We start from the raw sequence: 22,688 nt of genomic DNA, 5'->3' as shown, positions 1-22,688 counted from the left end.
CGGGAGCCCGCAGGGGAATCCGATCCTGTCCGCGGCCGAATACCTTGTTTACCCAGCCGGGTCTTCTTTTTTCTATCCTGCGGATGTGTGTGGAAGCGCCGGCCGGGGCACATGCACAGCAGAAGTTTTTTTTCGAACTCCTGCTTTCCCGCGGAATTCGCGGCCCGTTTGCAATGCCAATTGCAGATTGCCAATGGTTCGTACAGTGAACAGGTTATGTGTGAAGGTACCCAAAGGGTTCCTCTGCAAGGAAAATCCGCGGCATTTACAGTAGCAGCAATGTGGGTAAGATTTTCAAAATTTAATCCACGTGCTGCAGAAAACATTCGCTATTGAAATGGATCAGTGGTGCGGAATTTAATTTTAGTTGCGGATTTGTGCTGTGAATCCCAGCTTTGCAAATAAGGGGTCGAAAGTCAGACCAAGTTCTGCGTCAAAATATTTTCACCAAATGGTGCGGATTTTGCGCTGCGGATCTGCGATGGATTGTCTGCTATAGATGCTCCACAGCAAATTCCGCCCCATGTGAACATAGCCTTATAATGCAGAATGACCTTTGAACTCCTTTAGGAACCACACAACACGGTCCAGTTCCGACTTCTCATCCCTACAGGTACTGATAGTGGAGGGACGTCTGCGGACGGAGCCGGTTTCCAGCTTTTGCTTACCAGCACAATTATTGTGACAAAGGACCCGAATGATCTTACATCGCTGCAGATACAGATACCAGACAGCATAAAAAGAGCAATGCAACACATATTGATTAAAATTGATAATTCATGATCCCGCTATTGTCAGACTAACAGCAAATCACCTGTTTTAAAGCTAACTCCAGTCCTAATTAGAAGATTACACAGCGCTGGAGATGTTCAGCCGCTCACAAATCACAAAATCGATACGATTCAAGGCAGTATTCTTCTTGCTTAAGATGAGACCTTCTATCTACACAGAGAAGAGCGGAAGTACTTTATATACAGTTTGGATTTTAAGTTAACATTTTCAGTACGAACAGCTGTGGAGCGAAAAGTCTCTCCGTGTGCTAAAGAATTGCTTCCCTTTATCCTCATGGCAGGAACATATACTATTTGGTAGTGGGGATTTACTGAGATTCAATATTTCATTTAGCTTACTTCAACATGTTCCAATCAGTGTATAGTGTCAGCAAGAGGATGTGGATCTGCTTTGCCACGTAGTGATTTGGCTTTGGGCCAAATCTGGAGGCAGCAGCCCCGGTTTTCACGCTTCCACTCCACCAATTGGATATGGTCTTTGATATGGCCACTGATGCTACAGGACATCAAGCATTGAATGTGACTAGACATGAAACCAAAAGATTTAGTTGTGTCAAGGCACACAGCATAAACTTCAGTATGGGAATCAGGCAGTCCTGGCAATACAGAAGACAGTCCGAGTCAGGGCGGGCAGCTGGCAGAGAGAGTAGTCCAATAAACAAGGTCAGGGACGGAGAAATTAGAATAGTCAGGAATAGTGATGAGCAAACTTCTGAAAAGTTTGGTTCGGCCAATTCGCTGAACTTTGCAAAAACTTTGGTTTGGTCTGAATTAGTTTGAACTGAACCAGACGTTCATCAGAGTTTCATGCTGAACCGAACTTTTAGCAAAGCTCGACCTAAGATAGGGTTCTGCTGATTTGGTTTGCTCATCACTTGTCAGAAACAAGCAGGAGTCAGAAAACCACAATAGCACACAACAGGCTTTAACAAGAGGTGAAACCAACCTACTTAGACATCCACCTTAGGGGAAAGATGCCTAATATAGCCAGGACTGTGTAGGGCTTGGTTGGGGAAAAATTAGTAGGAAGCACACTGACCTTTCAAGCATAGGGGTGAGTGCCTGTAAGTACCCTGTGAACAGAGGCGAGTGGAGAAATAGCAACGAACCACGGAAGTAGCAACAGGAATAGATGAGCCCAAATGGTGGCCATGATGGTGGGCTGCAATATAAATGAGACAAATTACCAATATAGGTACACTACAAATAATACCCTTATTAGCTATTATACCCTTTCTTGATATACAATGGCACATGTAAATGATTGTAATGACTATATGTAGAAATTGCAAAATTGATACATGTAATGCTGTATTGTCAGGCAGGCGGATGTGGGTTTACCCTGCCACGCACCAATTTGACTTTGGATGATTTGAGAAGGCAGCACTTGGGGTATCCCAGTTTTCACACTTGACCACTCCAAGTGGGAAACGGTCTTTCATGGAGGGGTTCTCAGACTTGTCCAGATAGTCCTGGTAGTGTGGTTGCTGTCGTTTCACTGGGCCAAGGCATGGTACCTGATGGTGTGAACAGAAGCATAGCTGAAAGAGAAGCTTGAACCAGGGCTGGTGACACCGGTGCATTAACAAGGTCCAGGCTGTAGGTTAAGGCATACAGCAGGCAATAATGAAGTCCAGTCTTCAGAGCCAAGCTCAGAAAGCACAGGTGTCAGCATAGTCAGGAGTCAGGCAAGGGTCAAAACCAGAAGACACACAAACAAGAGCTTTGTCATTATCGACAGTATGAGACCAAATTGCTTAAGCATCCTTCATGGGATGATGTCTATTATAACAGGGGGCTGGTGATTGGTGGGGACCAGAACAGGGAGCATGTTGGCTTTTTAAGAAAGAGGATGTCCTACAAGCAGAAGAGAGGGAGCAAGTAGAGAATGGATGTGTATATCACTGTTAAACTGTTATACTCAAGTAAAGCAGGAATGCCGACCATTCCTGGCTTTGCTTTAAACATTTCCCTGTGTATGGACTACTTATTTTTCTATCACCTAGATTCACCACAGAGGAAGGAACGGTGGCATCACGAGTGACAAAGGACATTCAGGTAAATCACCATTTGGAGCAGTAACTTGGACAGGTCCTGTGCTACCCCCAGGAGAGAAGATGATAGAGCCCCGTGACAAGGCCTAAATCTACCCCACTATCTTCTTGGCTGTGGGCCCACTCCTTGGACGCTGCATAGTCAGTTGTAAACTCAGACAGTACACAGATGAGAATTGTACCCTTATGCATAAATTCTTAGTGTATATTATGCATAAAAATCTGCAACATTTACAATAGCGCGACGTTTCTATTAAGTGATGAATAGCGTATCTAGCAATAGCATGTTCACAACCAGACGTTGTGCCGGCTACTCTGGTTGGCAGCTCCTAAGAACGGCAGCTCTTTACCCTTTAACCTGGCCTTTGCTGCTACAATCCTAAGGTTGTATCCTCATAGTAACTGCTGACTGGTGGAGCAAATGGGCAACAAAGTCTAACAAGCCAGGAGTCAATACCCTGAAATTAGAGTATGTCAGAACCAAAGAGTACTTCGCAAAGAGAGACAGTAGCAAAGCAAGGTCAAAGCCAAGCACACTCATTAGCTGTTAGAGAGACATACAGATTATTGTGTCGGCAGAACCTGATTGACAGGTGAGAAGAACCAGGAAACACAGGTCAGATAAGAAAGGATACGCAAATGACTAATATACAGAATACCAAAGTACCCTAAATGATTACATGGGATACACAAACTACACACTATATTTGTCTTTAAAATCCTAGACAATCAAGGATTTTAGCATTTATCCCTCCAACACCCTACACCACCAAGGAATTTATCATTGAGCCAATTAGTTTAGACAAACAGACAAGTAGACACTAACCTCTTCTCTATATTAGAGCACAGTAGTTTTACCAATTACACTTTATCTATCCTAGACCACAAGATAGACCACTAGGGAAATAGGAGAAGGATCTTTGGGAATGCATGTACATTTTGTCACAATGTAGCCCATTGCCTTTAGCTTCCAAATTTTTTTTAAAAATTCCAGTTAAAAAAAAATTGTTAAAGGAGAACTAACATGAAATTCAAAACTTTGCATATATTGTATCAGTTCCTCTCCACCTCTGCTTTTTGTCAATTGATAGAACCACCAGTTCTGACCTTGATCTAGTTCCATGCAGTTAGACCACCAGAGATATTGGCATTGAATCCTTCAATACCATAGGTCAATAGGAATGATCACATTAACCTTTTCAAGATCCTAGACCACGAGGGATATTGGCATTTACCCTAAAAACACAAAGGATTTTGACATTAAACCCATAAGTATTCTAGACAACTAGAAAAGTGGACATTGACCCCTTCACTGAATTAGAGGTGTTAGTATTAATTCCTCCACTATCTTGTACCATCAAGATTGTTGAAATTAAGCCCTTAGCTACTCTAGACCACTAGAGATAGTACCATCACCCCTTCACTAGGATAGATAATCAGTGAGGCATGGGAAGGTGGTGGTGGAAGATAAGAGTTTCACTCAAAGTAATGACTCTTCACCATGCCACGATGTAACCCATAGACTTTAACTACTGGCTTTTAACCCTTTCCAATCCCCTGTCTGACGTCCGAAGACATTCTGATTGAAGGCTGTACAGCTCCGATGTCAGAAGATGTCCGGCAGGGTATTCTTACTGTAGAATACTGGCCGCTCTGTTGTCGGGAACCTCTCCAGCATGTACTATACCACAGTAGTGACTCTAGCAAGCAGATGGCACCATTGTATAATGGCAGAAAGAGAGAGCCCCCTAGGAAACCCTGAATCCAAAATTGGATTGCAAAGGGTTAAGAAAGGACTCCCTTTAAAAAATGGTTAAAGGACCACCAACATCAAATCCCAAAACTACTCCCATGTATTATGTTTTAATTCCTCACCACCTCTGCTTCTTTGTAATGAATGGAAAGATTTATCAGATTTTACCTTACTCTAGTTTTATACAGCTAGATCATCAAGGATGTTGACATTGACCCCTTCAATGCCATGGACCACAAAGAATGTTGGCATTGACCCTTCCAATATCAACTGACCACCAGAGATGCTGGCACTGATCTTTTTAATACCCTAACTTATCAAGGATGTTGGCATTGATTTTATTCAACACCATTGACCATATTTCTAAAGAACATTTCATTCTGCATCACTGGATTCTAAGACCCATAGCATTTTTTTATTTTTCCGGCAACACAGCTATGTGTGGGCTTGTTTTTTGCAGGAAGAGTTGTAGTTTTTATTGATGCCATTTTGAGGTATATGTCACTTTGGATTACTTTCTATTGTGTTTTTTAGGAGGTGAACAAAAGACAAATAGCAATTCTGGCATTTATTATTTTTATGGCAATCCCCATGTGCGATAAATAACAAGATATTTTCAATGGGTTAATACGAATGCGATGATACCTATTATGTGTTGGTTTTTTTCACATTTTCTTTGGTATTTTATTCATTTAAGAAGTTTTTTGGGGGGAAACATGTATTTTATAAACTGTTTTTTTTTTCTTTAAATTGAGCTTTGTTTAACTTTTTTATGGTTTTTAGTCCACTGCATTACTTATATAATGCATTCTACTAAGCCTATGATAGCAACTTCTTATACTCTGCCGGAAGCAGGGTCTGATAGGCTGAGTTACATGGCAGACTTGGAGGCCTTTGTCAGGCCTCCAGCTGCAATGGGAACCCATTGGTATCTTGTAATCACACTGTAGGGTGCCAATGGGTGACAGAAGGATCCTTTTCCCTGTCATCTGCTTAAATGCTGTTTAATCTGCTTAATTTGTTATTGATTGTGCCATGTAAGAGGTTATACTGTTGGGATCTGAGGTCTCTCTGCTACTGGCTGTGAGAGCAGGAGCCTGGCTGTCAATATTAGTGAGGTCAATAAAAAGTTGTATTAACCATTGCTAAGCAGTTACTATAAGTCCCTTAACTACCCTATACCACTAGAGATGGTACCCTCATTTATTTACCTTTTTACTAGCCCACGTGGGAGCCAGTGGAAGCAGGGGCTTAAAGGGTTACTCCAGCACTTTTTAATCTTTATTCTATTGATGACCGACAGGTCATTAATAGACGATAGCAGGGGTTTTCCACTGGGGTTCTTGCCAATCAGCTGATTCCCAGGGCCACTGTCAGTGTGTTTAGAGCAGGAAGCAGAAAATGCTGACCATAGTGCAGCAGGCCAGATTGGTATTATTGATGCAGCTCCCGTTGAATTTAGTCATTGGTCCTCATGACTTGTTGGTCATCAATAGAAAAACTTTAAAAAGTCCTGGAATACCCGTTTAACTACTTTTCCAGCAGCAATGACTGTATCCTATGGCACAATGTAACCCAATGAGTTTAGCTAAAGCTGTAATATTGACCATACACCTGTCATAATCCAGCAGAAACAGAGCTATTGGAATTAATTTATATATATATATATATATATATATATATATATACACATACATACACACAATAACTTCCCTTATAGATTCAATACATAGACTACAGAGGCACAAACAATCCCAACCTATAGACTCTATGTGTCCGTCTCTTCTGATGACAATGTATTCAAGTGAAGGGAAAAACAACAAACAAAAGCAAGAAGGTTTTCTCCTGTAAATCAGTGTGCCGGGTTTGGGCAATAATCAGCCTCAGGGAAACCAAATAACTGCATTTTGCCTTCCTCTACTCTTCCTAATAAGATCAATTCTGGCTGTTGAAAGGAAAACTGCACTCAGCAGGCATAACAATACGGTTTAGGCATGCGATAAACAAAGCTCACCGCTGATTACGAGAGACAAAAACAGCATTGTGAATCCCCCAGACCTACAATTTATGAGAGTATAGCAGTTTGCTATGTACACAGCCTGTTTCAGGCATGTCCATTCAATGCGCAGCATAAGTGAATTATGGGAAAAAAACATGCCTATTTATACAAATCAGCCCATGGAATACAAGATTAGATATTCCAGATGCACTTGAATAAACGTATATTGTACTTCTGCTAGAAAGCAGTTTATAAAAACAATAAAATGGAGCATTAATCTTATTCTCCAGTGAAATATCTATCTATATACAGGACTGTGCAAAAGCTTTAGGTAAGTGTGGAAAAATGCTGCAAAAGTAAGAATGCTTCCAGAATTAGAAGTGTTAAGGCTGATTTAGGCACAACGATTATCGCTCAAAATTCGCTCAAAAGCCATCTTTTGAGCGATAATCGTTGTACCTAACTGCACTGACATCGTACAGTTTTCGTTAAGTCATCGATCATCGTTGTCTTTCAGCGTGCTGAAAGACAACGATGAGTCTTATCAGGGATTCACAGCAGAATACAGCTGATACTATTGTTTCAGCTGTATTCCGCTCCCTGATGACAGATGGGTATGAAGAACAGAGCGGTCCAGCTGCGTTCTCCATACCCCGCTCGGAGCGCTCGGCTGTATAACAGCCAGGCGCTCCGAGCAGAGAACAGCTGGATGCAGAATACAAGTGGAGATACCCCGCTTGTCTTCTGTATCCCCTGCTCAGAGCGCTCGTCTGTATAACAGCCGGGCGCTCTGAGTGTAAAACAGCTGGATGCAGAAGACAAGCAGGTGGCCCTGCTTGTCTTCTACATCCCCCGCTCGGAGCGCAAGGTGATCGCTCAACGTTTGAGCAATCACCTTGCGCTGTAAATGGACGCAACGATTATCGCTCAAAAGACATCTTTTGAGTGATAATTAGAGATGAGCGAGTATACTCGTTTCGAGTATTTACTCGATCGAGCACCGCGATTTTCGAGTACTTCAGTACTCGGGTGAAAAGATTCGGGGGGCGCCGGGGGGAGGCGTGGCGGTGCGGGGGTAGCAGCGGGGAACAGGGGGGGAGCCCTCTCTCTCTCCCTCTCCCTCCCATTCCCCGCTGCAACCCCCCACTCACCCACGGCACGCCCCGAATCTTTTCGCCCGAGTACAGAAGTACTCGAAAATCGCGGTGCTCGGGCGAAAAAGGGGCGTGGCTGAGTACGCTCGCTCATCTCTAGTGATAATCATTGTGTCTAAATGGGCCTTAAATACTTTGTTTTTGGCAAGTAACAAAATCCAAAAGTAAATGAACAAAAGAGAAATCTAAATCAAATCAATACTTAGTGTGACCAGCCTTTGTCTTCAAAGCAGCATCAGTTCCTCTAAGTACACTTGCACACAGTTTATGAAATGACTCGGCAGGGAGGTTGTTCTTGGAAAAGTAACTACAGGTCTTCTGTGGTTGTCGCTTGCTCAAATCCTTCTGTTTCTTCATGCAATCCTGGACAGACTCGATGATGTTGAGATCAGGGGTCTGTGGAGCCAATCAGATGCCTCCCTGATGGCATTGCATGATGGATAAGTTTCTGATGCAGTCTAATTTCCTTGTGTTGTCTTGTCATAATGTATGCCCTGTGACATGAAACTGTCTTCCACAACTTCACCTTTGTAACATAGCTTGGTTGTTCCTTACATAGTCTTATGCCTCCTACACAGCTTTTTCTGTTCCAGTTAATGACTGGGTTTCAACTTATGTATGCAAATGATTATTATCACCTGTTTGGTATAATTTGTTAATTATACACCTGACTAGAATCTTACAATATCCCTGACTTTCTGCAAGTGTCACAAGAAGGTGGTGTGCCACGCAGGTTTCAGATTACGATGGAGGCACGGAGTTAACAGAAATATGTAACAATTTATTTTTTGTTATTTATATTTGTTTTTGACTACTGTGTTTTCCCCGAAAATAAGACACTTTTAAATATTATTTTTTGCCCCAAAAGAGGCACAGTGTCTAATTTTTGGGGTTGTCTTATACTTATCTAGCCGACGGCATCCCGATCCCTCACGCTGGTCTCTGGCTCTGTGGCAGGCTGCTGTGTCCTCCACGCTGATAGCATTCTCTTCCTGCTAATGGGGCTTTCTTTACCCCCACCCCCCCAGCAAACCAGTGTTCTGATTGGATCACGAGCACCACTGGCTCGGCCAATCAGAGCCTGCACTCGATGAACCAATCACAGCCATTTAGTGATGTCATTCACTGAATGCCTGTGAATGATTGAGCGCTCTAATTAGCTGAGCCAGTGGCACTTGTGATCCAATCACCGCATTCGCTTACTGGAGCTGCGGTACTCAAAGCCCTGTCACTAGGAACAGAATGCTGTCAGCACAGAGGAAATGGCAGCCTGTCGCAACACAGGAGACTAGTGTGAGGAACCAGGATGCCCCCACGTAGGTGGGTATTGCTGTTTTTTAATTTTAATCTAGTGTAGCTGGGGCTTATTTTCGGGGTAGGGCTTATTAATGGGGTAGGACTTATTTTGGGGGGAAACACGGTAGAAATCACTGCAGAGTTTCCCTAATTAACAGACTTGTTGTGAATCTGTACTAACGTGCACACTTATGATCCGAGTTGACACTGAAGAGTACAAGTGTCTCTGTTCCGATATTCCCTTAACGAGTTTCGATTACACAAGCCATAGCACGTAGGCCTTGTAAAAGCAGCTTCAACAATTGATCTCACTCTCTGTTGTCTCCTCAGGGGTTCTAGTTGGTTCAGGAGGGCTCTGGTGTCTCTTCTTCCAGATGCTGTGCTACCTTCTCACTCCAGGATGTGTCTCACAACAAACCTTAAGTCCTGACAGCACCTTCTCTTCTTAGACCATCTCCACATGAGCACCTCTTTCTAGCCACCACTTCCTGCCGAGCTCTAGTGATATTAAGACTCGTGGATGGGGTGGGCTCAAAGGTCATCCTCCCCTATTCCCTATACTTAGGGACTAGAGTCAGGAAAGCTGGATACCTAGCTAAACACTGTCTTTAAAGCCCACGGAGTAGATGGGTGAATAGAGTGTACAACATCTGACCACATGCACATGCAAAAAACCCCCCAAAAAACAAAGTCAGCACTTCCAACAAATAAATTATATGCAAAGGTGCATGTAAGCTAAAATACAGTAACAGAAACACACGCCTCGGCACTCATGTAAATAAAATTGTACAAATGTTGCTTATACTAACCACATAAAAATGCAAGGTTCATATTTTGATCAAAACACGTGGGCCCATCCACACATCCATGCAATGACAATGGGACATCAGCATGAAGTATTACATGGCTTTCATTGAAATCCCTTCAGGCAGAGTATCACTCTTTCTATTGTTTCTCCACTCTGGCTATCAGAACAGCTGAGTCCCTTCCATTACATTCATATGCCCTAAGGGACCTATGTGGGGGAGTGAAAAAATGGGCCATCAGCAAGGGGGTAATTGCAAAGGCTTGTCTTTGCATGGAGTTATACCTGAGGCCCCGGGTACTGTCCATCTAGAGACCTCATTGGACTGGGTCCACTGTGTATTGGTTCAATCAGTAAGCTGATTGCTGGGGGTTTGGTGGTTGAATAAAGGATACATTCAATGACAATCATATAATACATGGCTGCTAGAAGTCCTTTGGATAGAGGCACCTTTTGAGCTGAGGAACCGGGTCTACGATATCTAGATTCCCTTTTATAGCAGTGGTTGTAATGATGGTATGACTTCTTTAGACAACTATTTTAGCATGGTCTATTGCTTTTTAGTCTATAATGATATGTTTTTGCTGACTGTTTCTTCTATTTCTGTATATTTCAGATGTTACATACATCTTGTCCTACTCACAAGCAGAAGCTGATCCTCTCTGCTGAGCAATACTAGACGGACCTCATTATCGGTAATAGCTGTGACACAGTCAGCTTGTTAACTCATTTGCTGCCCTTATTCTGAATATTCTCTTTCAATTATATCTTTAGAGGAGAATAGTAATCCTGCACATAACATTGTGATAATGGTGATGGGTCATAAAGAAAGATTGTGCTTATTGCTATTTGTAAAGTAGCGGTGTAAAAATTGCTGTAAATGTTTCATATTTAATAACAGCGAGTCACAAAACACCAAAACACCGCCGATAAATAGCAAATGTGCTATAGACGTGTGGAAGCGCCAGAAGTGCCATTATAAATGCAGTACAGGGTTTGTGTCATTTTGTATCATTTTCAACAAATTTGTAGCAATGGCATTATCTTTATGTTTGACCCTCAGTGAATTTTCAGTAACGCTGAAGTTAGAATTCACTACATCTATAAAAATGTACAAACACTGGGGCCTACTTAGAATCGCTAGAGGCCAGAATTCTGGTGTACAAATAAGGCAGTTCTGACACACATGGAAAAACTGAAAAATTTAGGGCTTGCATGCCCCACCGCGGCACTTTTTAAAAAAGTGGGCGGGTCTAGCTCTAGGGGGTGTGGCTGCACTGGGTCTATCTCTTTTACTATAGTCTATAACAGAAACTGGTGTAGATTATATAAAAATAGTAATCCAGTCCCTAGCCGCACTAGGATAATCATCTGGGCTATGGTGGTGTCACCAGATAAAACAAATGTATCCAAAGGCCTGGACATCTTAAAGGGGTTTTCTGGGGTGTTAAAAAAAGTTAAAAGGGCTCAAAATTAATAAAAATTGAATGCTCACTGTTATATAAACAGATGGATAAAGTGTCCCCCCAGCTGTCCAGTATCAATCAGCTGCCGTTCAGGACACTAGGATGTTAGAAGAAGGGTTACCACTGGGGGTGCTGGTGTCCGGTCTGTGCGGGCTGCTCCTCCTGGCATGGCTGGGGCCCGGGCTGGCGGCTCTGTCTGGGGTTCCCCCACGCTAGTGGTTGGTTGCAGCCCATCCTGCATCCTGCGTGGGCACGCCAGGCCGCTGGTCGGCTGCACGGTGCTCGGTTGAATGTGCACCGTCGGGGGGGGGGGGGGGGTGCTTTTATGACTCCAGGCATCAGGTGACTTATCCCTGCCCCCCTTGTGCAGTGTGGGTATGCATATAAGCCTTGCTGGCCCAGACCTCTGGGTCAGTGTTTGTTTTGACTGAGTCCTGACTACACCTGCATACTTTGACTTGACTTCTGTGCTTAGACCTCTGCTTGTTTCTTGGACCTTGCCTTTGACTTATCCTCCTGTACCTCACTCGTGACCTTTTGGTTTTGACCTGGCTTGCTTCCTGACTATTCTCTGGTTTGCGTCCTGTACCGGGCTCATGACCTTTTGGTTTTCACCCGGCTTGCACCCTGACTTGTCTCTGGTTTGGTTCTCCCTGTTCTCATCGTCACACGGTTCCCACCTGTTTATTCCCTGTCCCTCCTTCTTTGGGTCCCTGACACTAGTGCAGCACAGGGACCATCTCCCAGTTGTCGCCCTGGGGTTTAGCCCAGGGGGACAAGTAGGTAGGGACACGGGGGAGGGTTGACGTAGGGAATCCCGGTCCATCTGTCCTGGCCAGTCCTAACAGAAACACTGGCCATATTGTTGCTGGGAACCTGCTACCACCTTCCTATTTGAACCCCGAGATGGAGGCTGTTGCGGCCCTTGCTAACCAGGTGCAAGCCATAACTGGGTTAGTACAAGATCTATCTGCTCAGCTTCAGCATCAGGTACTCCTGATCCCATAGTTACAGCCCTGAGCTCAGGGGTAAAACCCAAGATTGCGCTAACTGAAGACTTTTCGGGTGATCGTAGGACGTTCTTCATTTTCCGAGAAGCGTGCAAATTATATTTTGAGTTCGGAGTACCAGAGGGTGGGCATTGTAATTTCACTCTTGAGAGGCGACCCGCAAAACTGGGCATTTTCGCTGCCCTCCAACTCACAGCCCCGCCAGTCTGTTGATGGCTTTTTTTACGGCCCTTGGGCAGATTTACGATGAGCTAGATAGAGCGGGGTATGCCGTGAGCAAGCTATTAGGTCTTTGGCAGGGAGGACGTTCTGCGGAAGAGTTCTGCTCCCAGTTTCGGCAGTTTTGTGTGGAATCTAGATGGAATGATCGCGCTCTGAAAGATTTGTTTCTGACTGGGTTGTCTGAGTCTGTTAAAGATCTGTTATTGTCGCACCTGGAGCCCGAGACTTTAGAACAGGCTATGACTATCGCAGTAAAGGCCGACCGTCGTCTTAGGGCCCAATGCTAGACTCAGGCCAAACCGAAAGGGATCCGATCCAAGAATCTGCCCCTGACCTCAGCTACCCACGGAGTCGAAGCAATGGAAGTGGGCTCCTTGTCCCCAAATGAGCGCAAGGAATTCCGGCTCAGGAACCGATTATGCCTCTATTGCAGAGCTCCAGGTCATCGGGTTGCCAGATGCCCCAAGAAACGGACGTCAGAAAACGTCTGCTCCTAGGCGAGGTGCGGAAGGATCGCCTAGGAGCTCAGGTACTTCTGGAATGTTCTAAGTTGTTAGTGCCGTGCTCTATTTCGTATAATGCTCAGATCCTTAATGATTGGGCCTTCATTGATTCAGGGGCTGCCGCGAATTTTGTTAACTTTAAGTTTGTCAAATCTATGTCTGCATGACTTGTACCAGTGAATTCTCCCATCCGGGTCTTGGGTATCGATTCCACACCATTAGCAGCTGGGTTAGTCAAGAAGGAGACTCCTGAACTAGTTTTTTCTGTAGGAGCGCTACATTCAGAAGTGTGTTCGTTCCTGGTGATGGAGAACCTTTCCGTGGATTTAGTCATTGGGTTACCCTGGCTCTGGCACCACAACCCCCAGTTCGAGTGGTCCACTTCTGAACTAGTACAGTGGGGGCAAGATTGTGGTGAGCATTTAGTCTCCATCCAGATGCATTCCACAGAGTGTAAGGTAAGGGGGTTACCTCCGTATATAGAGGATTTTTCTGACGTGTTCTCCAAACAACTTTCTGAGACATTACCTCCACACTGGGAATGGGATTGCAAGATTGATCTTATTCCCGGGAGCAAGATCCCTAAGGGGGGAATATATAACGTAACTGTCCCTGAACGCGAGGCTATGAAGTAGTAGATTACTGAGAGTCTTGCCAAGGGACATATTAGTCCTTCTGAATCACCTGCAGGGGCAGGGTTATTTTTCGTGGAGAAGGATGGTGGCCTCTAGCCCTGTGTTGATTATAGAGCCTTGAATAGGATAACCCTAAAAAAAAAAACAGTACTCATTACCCCCGATTCCTGACCTCCTCAACCAGGTTATGGGGGCCCATTGGTTCTCCAAGCTGAACCTCCGGGGAGCTTATAATCTCATCCGTATCAGAGAGGGGGATGAATGGAAGACAGCATTTAATACTCTGTTGGGGCATTTTGAGTGTCTAGTTATGCCATTCGGGTTATGTAACGCGCCAGCGATTTTTCAAGGTTTTATTAATACCATTTTCCATGACATCCTGGGCACATTCATGGTGGTTTATTTGCATGAGATTCTGATATTCTCTCCTGATTGGGAGAGCCATGTTTGGCATGTACGGACAGTGCTAACCGGCCTTCAAGCCCATAAATTGTATGCTAACTTGGAGAAATGCCTTTTTGGTGTGCAGGAGATTGGACTCAGACGTCAAGGCCATCACCGATTGGGTGCAACCCACCAACTTAAAGGCGTTACAACGCTTTTTGGGGTTCGCAAACTTCTATTGGAGATTCATTAAGAACTTTTTGGTGGTGGCCAAACCCTTGACTGACTTGACCAAGAAGGGGGCTAAGGTTGACTCCTGGTCACAGGAGGCAGTGAAGGCCTTCGCGCTCCTCAAGGAGGCTTTCTCTACAGCACCGGTGTTGGCTCAGCCGGAGCTAGATCGCCCATTCATCATCAAAGTGGATGCCTCCGAGCATGGTGTGGGGGCAGCCCTCTCACAGGAATCTCCCAGCCAACCTGGTCTTTAACCCTGTGCGTTCTTTTCCAGAAAGTTCAATCAGGCAGAATGCAGCTACGATATTGGAAACAGGGAATTATTGGCCATAAAATGGGCATTTGATGAGTGGAGACATTTCTTAGATGGGGCTCGTCATACTATTACGGTCCTCATGGACCATAAGAATCTGTTTTATCTGGAGTCCACGAAGTGCCTGAACGCTTGTCAGCCAAGGTGGACATTGTCTTTTTCGCATTTCAATTTTGTAGTCGTATATGTACCTGGGTCCAAGAATGTCAAGGCTGATGCGTTGTGGCGCAGCTACCAGGCTCCTGAAGTTGAGGAGCATCAGCCAGAGAGTATTCTGGGCCTGGGCATGGTTGTCGTAGCTCTTACGTCTGACACCTCTGCTCTACACCGGTCGGCTCAGCAGTCAGTTCCTCAAGGCCTTCCCGAGGGGAGGCTATTTGTTCCCCGGGCCTTGCGGCTCCTCATATTGGAGAAAGTTCATTTGGCGGTTTTAACTGGGATCCTGGGGTCTGAGGCACCCTGGAGCTATGTGGCCATTTTTATTGGTGGCCATAAATGTCTCGGGATGTCAGGGAGTTTGTCAAGTCCTGCCCTATGTGTGCTCCAGGGAAGAGTGTACAGAGATGACCTGAAGGTCTGCTTTGTCCTCTTCCCGTTCCGGAGAGGCCATGGATCCATCTGTCGATGGATTTTATTACCGACCTGCCAGAGTCCCAGGGGTGCTCGGTCATCTTGGTGGTAGTCGACAGATTTTCCAAGATGGCACATTTTAATGCTCTTAAGAAGCTTCCGTCCGCACCTGACTTAGCCACCATATTTATCAAGGAGATTGTGCGTCTGCATGGGGTCCCTAGGGATATTGTCTTTGACCTGGGAGTCCAATTTTTTGTCTTGGAGGGTGTTTTGTAAGAATATCGGATTGTTGTTTTCCTCTGCCTTCCACCCAGAGTTCAGTGAGCAGACGGAACGTATGAACCAGGAACTGGTTCAATACCTCATAATGTATGTGAGTGATTGTCAGAGTTTCTGGGGCAATTATCTAGCGTTAGCTGAATTTGCTATCAATAATCATACACATTCGGCATCTGGTGTGTCCCTGTTCTTCTGTAACTTTGTATTTAATCCCAGGTTTCGATGTCCTTCCCCTCCTCCTCTAACAATCCTTTCGCTGACACCCAGGTCCAGGACCTACGGGAGGTGTGCAAAAAGGTGCAGGGCATGTTGGAGCGGTCCAGGGATGCTGTGCTGAGGAGGAGTAGAGGTACTCATACTATCTCTGATCCTTTATCGGTGGGCCAGTTGGTCCACCTGTTGTCTAAGAACCTGAAGCTAAAGATTCCTTCGTTGAAGTTGGCTCCCTGATTTGTGGGTCCTTTCCCTGTCACTAAGGTGATTAGTCCTGTGGCATACGAACTGGCACTACCGGACACGTGGAGAATCCGCAGGGTTTTCCACAAATCCCTCATCAAGAGGTACGTCCCTCCAATTCATGAATAGGTGAGAGCTGCCTCTGATTGGCTGAGCATTGTGACCAATCAGAGGCAGCTCCTAGCTGTCATTCAATAGCCGAGAGCTGCCTCTGATTGGGTACAGTGCTCAGCCAATCAGAGGCAGCCCATTCAGCAGGTGGGGATTTTAAATCCCCGCCTGCTGAATACTACTTAGAGCAGTGCCTGAGCCCCGGCAGTGGCAGAGAGGTGTATATAGATTTTATTTTTACACATTTTTGAATTGTTTTTCAGGGAAGGGCTTATATTTGAAGCCCTACCCCGAAAATTACTTCAGCGCTTGCCGGCAGCCCATTGCTTTCAATGGAGCTGGCTATATTCAATGGGAGAACATTGCGCTCAGCTGTGGCAAAAGATAGTGGGCAGTGTTCTTTTGGAGTTTCAAAAGGCTTGTGTGACTGAGCCCTTTTGTGAGGATAAACGCTCCTAACAGCATTTTTTCCACCGTGCCGCTCGCTCAGGTCACATGAATTTTTGAACACATCAGTTATGCGTTTAAAAATTCATGCGTACAAACGCCAGTGTGACTGAGCTCTGACATCACAATGTGAACAATGTGAACTTTTCTCGGTAGAATGGTTTGCCATTGCCTTCCCCAGTTACCCCCCAGCAAGCTGGGTACTCATTTTATTGACCTCGGTAGGATGTAAGGCTGAGTCAACCTTGAGCCAGCTACCTGAACTATGTGGGGATTGAACCCACAACCTTCAGGTCATGAGCGAGAACTTGGGACTGCATTTCTGCTGCCTTAAAGGGGTTGTCCCGCGGCAGCAAGTGGGTCTATACACTTCTGTATGGCCATATTAATGCACTTTGTAATGTACATTGTGCATTAATTATGAGCCATACAGAAGTTATCAAAAGTTTTATACTTACCTGCTCCGTTGCTGGCGTCCTCGTCTCCATGGTGCCGACTAATTTTCGGCCTCTAATGGCCAAATTAGCCGCGCTTGCGCAGTCCGGGTCTTCTGCTGTCTTCAATGGGGCCGCTCGTGCAGAATGCCGGCTCCGTGTAGCTCCGCCCCGTCACGTGCCGATTCCAGCCAATCAGGAGGCTGGAATCGGCAATGGACCGCACAGAAGCCCTGCGGTCCACAGAGAGAGAGGATCCCGGCGGCCATCTTCAGCAGGTGAGTATGAAGACGCCGGACCGCCGGGATTCAGGTAAGTACTACCCGGTTTGTTTTTTTAACCCCTGCATCGGGGTTGTCTCGCGCCAAACGGGGGGGGGGGGGTGTTAAAAAAAAACCAAAACCCGTTTCGGCGCGGGACAACCCCTTTAACACTCTTCCCCACACGAGGCTCTCAGTTACATGCCACCAAATTTTGAATATTCAGATATTAGCTGTCGGTCTATCTGTTCTTGATGGTGGCCTCTCTCCAGGTGAAAGCTTGACACTTGCATTAATTGTACAGTAATTGTAGATGACGTTTCTATGGACAATCACCTAATTGTCCTCTGGCACTTGCTTTGCAACAGCTGTGTAGTGCCACTCCAGGAATCTGAGTTGTACTCTCTATCTCTCTTATACAGGAAAACCCAGCTTTCCAGTAGCACTGGGCAGCTCACTCCTCACAAGGCTCTCTGCAAAAACTGCCAAGTCACCAAAAACCTATCTTTTATACCTAGCCCATCAGCCAATCAACGGGCAGCTCACTCCCACTTAATCCACAGCATCAATGTTAGAGTAAAAAGTACAATTATGTGACCTCTCTGAATGTTCTAGCAAGAAAATATATAAAGTACAGCAATAATATACATAGATATATATTCTTGGGTATTTAAACTTTTACACATATGGCACTATCACATGCATGGATTTTTGTGGTGGTACATGGTGTTCCAATGAGTCTATATAATAAAATCGTAAATCAGTAACTTCCAACCTTTTTACAAGGGAAGTGCTCCGTAAAAATGTATTCTATGGATAGGGAACCCCCTATTCCTGCCCTATCTTAAAGAGGATATCAGAATTATAAAGAAATGTGGGTAAACACAGGAAATGAAGAAAATAACAAAAGAAGGTGTACTCACTAGTTTGATCTCCTACCACTTTCCCAGCTGCCACTCTGGTTCTCCCTACCAGGCTTTGTTTAAAAAGCGCACAGCAGGACTTCTCCTTGTCTAGCCGGTCACACGGGAGTGGAGTAGGTGGAATGGACAGCCCCACTACCAATCTGCCATCCATTCCAAAAAAAACAGGCCCAGATATTTTTAAAGCACAGATCTCCAGCAACTACTTGCTGGAGACCACATTACGCTCCTGGTTTCCTATGTCTCCAATAGCGGGACGTGACCTTCCTCCAGTCCCCTTATGCATAATACCGGAACCGAGGGGCGACGTAGCGACCATCCACTACTACACCCCTCAGTACCTCACATCATCTATGTCCCCCATGATGTCATATAAGACCTTTTTTTTTACATTTTTCCACTATAGCTGAGGCATCCATAGGAGCCCCAGTTAAAAGAGAAAACATCCCCTGTAGTGACAATAGTCACTGGCAGAGCTGATCAGGGTCTACTACGACCCCGCAGCTCTGCTGTAGCTGGGATTCCCTATGGTCACGTGACCCCTGGGCTCAAGTAGTGAAAGAAACACTTCCACTTTCACTCTTTAGTACATAGCACTCATTGAGCAATGTGTACTAAAGAAAAGAGGAGGCAGAAAGGATTTAAACCCACTTCTCCCTCCTCCTCCGGGTTATCAGCTGTAACTAGCAGCTGACAACCTGTCTTGCTTCTGATTGATTGCAGAAGCAGGAGGCTTTAATCCCTGCTGTAATTTTACTATCGACAGGGCTTTAAGCCCAGGACCAAGCGACGTATATTTACCGTGCTTGGTCCTTTATGGCTTAAGTAGCAAACTAGGCTGTGTCCTTAAGGGTTTAAATCCACAATCAAAGTTGATGAATGGGGTGCACATTGTATTGGAGGAGAGATTGTCTACCCCCATCATATCACTTTTGCCTGGATTTCAAATGTGTTATTATTATTATTATTATTAATAATACCCACTTTATACATTTTCCTAAATGGGCATAAAGGAAGACACAACACGAAAAACCCCAATAAATTATTTAGAATTTTAAATGTTAATTTACAACTAATAAAAGAGATTAAAAACTTGTATTAGAATTAGAATTTCAACCCCAAAGAAAAATTAAGACACCGCGCTTCAATTCAAGGAAGCGGCAGATAGGAAGCCTGCCAGTAAATAACTTCACAAGAGACATTCTGTACTTTCACTGACTTAAGCTTTTTCTCTCCCCTTAACTCGATGCAACAAAATAAGCCATTATGTTGATTTTAAATTATAGTTCTCTGTAAGACATGTGGAAGAAGTAAACACGTTCTGAGTAGGCATATAATTTCCTCTATAATCAGTTACTGTCTTACACGGGGAAATTGCATTACTAATTTAATGGGAATCGCGAGCCTTTTGCAATCTCTAAAACCTATTTTTTCTACAATTTAGGATTAGGTACATAATTGAACGGTAACATTGGTGGATGCATTCAATGTGTGTTGTCTAGATAAGAAATATTATTGCTACATTGCGTATGCCCTTGCAGCTCCTTGTGAATAAAATTCCATTTCTTTTATTCAGTAATAAACAGTACGGCGCAGTATTTTGTGTAGCATACCTAGGTGAGTTATATATTAACTTCTTATTTACATCCTGACGTATTGAGTACATTTTTAGAAAATTGACTGTAATGAAGTTAGTATCAGGGAGCTTTAAAAATTGTATCTTTAACAAGGTAAGAGCTCATGTACACGGCCGTATAATAACACTCAGAGAAATATATGGGCCTATACTATCACTATAGAAATATATGGGCTTCCATATCAGTCTGTAGGACTAAAGCTCCTTCCTATCCTCTGGATAGGTCATCAATTGGTGATGGACAGGGGGTCAACCGCTTGGGACCCCCATCCATCAGCTGAACATTATATCCAGTTCTGACCAAGGGAGGGGCAGGAAGTGCCATAGTAGCGCGATTCTCCCATTGATTTCAGTGGGGGTGAAAATGGCGCCAACACTTCCTCCCCTGTCTGCTTTTGAGAACATCCAGCCCGCTGCATTGGAAAGTGGGCAGGACGGTCATTTGATGGATGAAGTGTCCAAGTGGCAGACCCCTTTCCATTAACTAATGATGACCAATCCAGAGTCATAAAACCCCTTTAAGCTAATGATAATGAGATGAGTCTGCTTACTCTACCTTAGGGTTGCCACCTTTGATACCAAAAAATACCAGCTGAGGTAAAAAAGGGGCATGTTTTGGGGAGTGGCTTTTCAAAATGTTGTGACACTACGTTGTCAACTGGCAATGGTGTCAGGACTCAAACCTGGGACCTACTGTGCTCCACATGGTTTCTCTCGCCAGTGAGCTATCCAGCTTGCTTGAAAAGCTCCTCTGCTGATCCTAGCATTGTCCTTGCTCCTGCTAAATCCACTTCCTGTCTCTCTGTCCTGGCTCAGGACCTCTTGCACTCCAGTCAGTAGCTTTTCTCGCTGAGTGATCCAGGTCTTTGGACAGTTGCCCTGCATACCTTTTTCCTTGTCCCCAGATCCTGTAAATCCAGTCCCTGTTCTAGTTCCACTCGGTTCCTGATTAGCTCAATATAAACACCTGGCCCTGACACTCCCTCAGTGTGTGATTATTGTGCTGAACAACCTTAGTCAAGCTCCTCTGCAAACCTAAACTGACAATGGCTTTCCTCCTGACAATGATACCCGCCTTCTCCTTTGTACCGCAAACTGAGTCCTACTGATACTGACCTCTGGCTCCCCTCTGACAACTCTCTGGACATGCACCACTACTACACCCAGGGCTCAAAACTGAGCACCAGAAATGCCACAAAAAATTTACATTGCTATAATGCAGTTCCCATATAATAATGCGATACCAGCTCTACACAATGATAGTGATTACAGCACAGTTACCTTCCGCAATGACAGGTGATGTCTTCACTGATTGGCATTATTCACTTTCCCATTTCTTTTCTATCCAGACCCCTATGAAGACTTTTTCCAGCCACAGCCTTTCTCAGAACACTCTCTCCATCCTGATGCTACCCCTCAGTATCCTCCATAGTACTGGTGTCTCTGCTGTAGCCCCACAAAGTACAGTAGTAGAATCCCCATGTGGCTCCGCAAAGAAACTGAGTCCACTCTTACTATTGGTGTCCCCTTCTGTGGCTCCCCTTCAGATATAGTTCCCCTCATTGGCCTCACTTAAATATAGTTCACTACTCATTGACGTAGTGCCCTCCTCTATTACCTCAGTTATCTGCTTAGATACAGTTTCTCCTCTGTTGTGCCCCCCTCCCTTTCCCCATAGTTATAGAACCATGCTAGTACATTTCCAGAAGTAGGAGGAATTACACAGACAAAGCTTGCTGCAGCTGAAAATCATTTTGCTCTGAGTTCTCCACTAAACAGTGACTCCTCCCCCATGTCTCCTGCACACACTGTACTCTGGGGGAGGAGTCATGTAGTGGAGAACTCAGAGCAGAGGGATGTTTGACTGCAGCAGGCTTGGGCTGCCAGAGATTTACTAGCAGGGCCACACATGTCAAAGAGTGGGTTTCTACCACTCGGCCATAGTAACTGAAATAATTTTATGCTGGCAATTAACATTACCAGTAAAAAAGTAAATACTGGCACTGGCCTTTAAACCTAATTACCAGCTGGGCCGGTGATTTACTTGCCGGGCTGCTCTACCCCAGTCTATACAGCAAAGCTATAAGTGAGCTGCAAAGAAAAAATAGGGATACATTTCAGCCTATTATGTCTTTTCACTGTTCTCTATGGGAGTGCATGCGCATTGACAGAAGAAAAGAGTTGTGCTTATAGACCGAGCACCGACTCCAGGAATGACAGCTTGGGAAGGGGAAGCTAGGTAAAAATAATAAGTATACCCCCGACCTCCACATTCCCTGTCCTATAAGCACCATGACTCAGTTTATGGTGCTTATGAGACGTGATAGGTTCCCTTTAATGATTCTTGATGTGGGACATCACTAAGCAGTGTTACAAATCGACTTCTGTACAATATACAGTATACGATCGGGACCTTATACATATTAATACACAATTCTAGAAAAAATGAAATATGGTTTGACCTTCGTATTTGTTTTGGCAAACAGCGCTGCTCCGGAGAAATGACTTACAAAAATCTAGTTCACCTATAAAGGCTGCGGGTCAGATATCATGAAATTCATAATCTTTCCTCTCCGTTTGCTCTCACATTGCAACGAGGAAGAGGCATTAATAATAACACATTTGGAAAATAAAACATGGTTATTGGAGTTGACAAGCCGGAGAATTATGTGCTGGCGTGTCAAGGGTTTCACTGTAATAATACTAAGTTCTGAGAACAACTGTATTATATAAAGTAAAATTATCCCCAATGGGGTGGAAGCGGGATGCTGAGAATGCAGGTTGCCGGCTTAAAATAAATTCTAGGAATTGTCATTTCCTTCTCTGGGGGAATATAAACTTCAGAGTGGTCACTAAAACTGTATATACTTCATTATTATGCTCGGTGTCGGTGGATGTGCAAGTTGCATATTTCTACATATATTAAGGCAAATTTACCATTGAGAATTCA

This window comes from Eleutherodactylus coqui, chromosome 4 (genome assembly GCF_035609145.1).
Source record: "Eleutherodactylus coqui strain aEleCoq1 chromosome 4, aEleCoq1.hap1, whole genome shotgun sequence".
Lineage (NCBI taxonomy): Eukaryota > Metazoa > Chordata > Amphibia > Anura > Eleutherodactylidae > Eleutherodactylus > Eleutherodactylus coqui.
This window is presented reverse-complemented; position numbering follows the sequence as displayed.